Source organism: Limulus polyphemus, unplaced genomic scaffold, assembly GCF_000517525.1.
Source record: "Limulus polyphemus unplaced genomic scaffold, Limulus_polyphemus-2.1.2 Scaffold4492, whole genome shotgun sequence".
Taxonomy (NCBI): Eukaryota; Metazoa; Arthropoda; class Merostomata; order Xiphosura; family Limulidae; genus Limulus; species Limulus polyphemus.
Window position 1 is genome coordinate 32,641 of NW_013670102.1, and position 2,435 is coordinate 35,075.

General features: G+C 33.6%; 1 protein-coding gene across 2 annotated transcripts in view; it reads left to right on the forward strand.

The window, feature by feature from the left end:
• LOC106471247 (galactose-3-O-sulfotransferase 4-like) overlaps positions 1-2,435 on the forward strand; it is a 13,232-nt gene that overhangs the window by 1,374 nt on the left and 9,423 nt on the right. The gene's annotated exons all lie outside the window — the stretch shown is intronic.

Here is a 2,435-nt window from a genome sequence, read left to right on the forward strand (position 1 = left end):
TTTATAGATGAGTAGCACTGGTTTTTATAGATGAGTAGCACTGGATTTTATAGATGAGTAGCACTGGATTTTATAGATGAGTAGCACTGGATTTTATAGATGAGTAGCACTAGTTTTTATAGATGAGTAGCACTGGTTTTTATAGATGAGTAGCACTGGATTTTATAGATGAGTAGCACTGCTACTCATCTATAAAAACCAGTGCTACTCATCTATAAAAACCAGTGCTACTCATCTATAAAAACCAGTGCTACTCATCTATAAAATCCAGTGCTACTCATCTATAAAAACCCCAGTGCTACTCAACCAGTGCTACTCATCTATAAAAACCAGTGCTACTCATCTATAAAAACCAGTGCTACTCATCTATAAAAGCCAGTGCTACTCAACCAGTGCTACTCATCTATAAAAACCAGTCTTTTATAGATGAGTAGCACTGGTTTTTATAGATGAGTAGCACTGGTTTTTATAGATGAGTAGCACTAGTTTTTATAGATGAGTAGCACTGGAGTGCTCCCTAAGTGACTTTACATTTAAATAAACGACGAGTATTAAAATTTTTAAATTACTCATTTAAAGTTTATTTCTGTTTTGTTTTAATCACGGAAGCTTGTCATTTCTTACGACTTTTAAGACATTGGATACTTGTTGTAAATACAAGAAAAGTTAGGAGATTAAAGAGATTTTTCCCATATCGTAAGTTTGAAAAATTATCGTAGAAGTAAAAGATAAAATTTAACTCGTAAATAGGTAGTTAAATGTAAGAGTAACTGAAGGTCAAGGAGCTGGATATATTAAAAAATAACGTGCTGAGTAAGTTGCTTGTAAGTTAAAGATTGTGTGAGTAAAATATGAACTTGGGTTTAAGACGACGTTTCTTTTAAGCTTTTTTTTTCTTTCTCATACAGCTGTGGTTATTCTTGTCGCAATAACACGCTCCAAGATTTGGAGCCATGGTTCGCTAAATGAATGGCGTTCAAATTCCAGAAATTAGTGAAACAAAAGTAGCCTAACGATGAGTGCTGTTGACCAGTTCTCTCATTTCTGATCTATCATTTCTAAATTAGAGACGGCTATGTGTAGATAGCCCTTTGTGTAGTTTGTGCAAAAGTTTCAAAACAAAAAATGCTGTTGGAAATATTTTTCTTGCCGATTTCTACAAAAACAAACAATTATTACCGATTTCTACACCAACAAACAAGTGGAAGTTTTCAAACAATATATGTGTTATTTGGGTGAAGCGTAAGGGGAATATGTTGATGATCAGTGGAAGCTGGAGTGCGTTGGTTGACGCGTGTAGTTGAAAGCTTTGAATTGTCTATTGTGTCCAGGCTTGAAAAAGATAACGTCCAGGATTCAAAATCGTATTATTTCCGTTTCACAAAATGATTCCGAACTATTTCTAATACGAAGAATTTATAAACCCAGAATAATTGTAAAGTATTCCACAAATCTTATTGTACAACATTTACTGCCATTCAGTTCAGAAAGTCCAATTGCTTGACAAGTGATGACTTCATTAATGTTAATTCCCATCAATCAACGCAGGAAATAACTTATCACAGCACCACCTTACGGTACGTAACGAAGCTCACGTACAAGCAATTATTTGTTGGTGTAGAAATCGGTAATAATTGTTTGTTGGTGTAGAAATCGGCAACAAGCCATAACACAGAACAATACCATCGTTCACATGTTCACTAACAAATCTGTAACTTCGTATAAACGAGACACTAACATTAAAGATTTACTGGTGCATAGTTCATTTCCGAACAACATACAACTATCATCTGCTACCCAAGTTGGTACATACAGTTGTCAGAGGAGCAGATGTAACACTTGCCCTTACATTGATCATAGAACATTTGTTAGAGGCTCTAAATCAACGTATTCTGTGAATAGCCATTTCACCTGTACATCAAAATGTTTAGTTTATTGTATTATTTGTAACAACAGTGACCAAAACTACGTAGGAGAAACCTGCCGAATGTACACAAGAATACTTATCTAGCAACTTGAATAAAGATCAAGACAAACCTGTACCTCGGTACTTCAACAAAGCTTATCATTCTCTTGAGCACTTTAAAGTAATTGTCTTACGTCATGCACCCTCCAACACCAATAAAAGAACCACAAGCGAATAAGAAATGATTTTTAAATTAGTGTGTTTAAGTATTAACGAACGGTTCAGCCTTTTCTATTATATATACCCCTTTTTTATTATTATTTTTCTTTGCTATGTTAAGTTGTTTTATATTTCTAATAATTTTGAATACTGTTTTTTAATCACCAAGTAAATAAATTATGACCATACTTTTTAAAGATGATTTTTCTCTGAAAGTCTCATTTCTTTATTTTAACCCCTTCGCATTTTTCTACTTATTTATTGATAAGTTTGTAATTAAGCACAAAGCTACATAATGGGCTATCTGTGC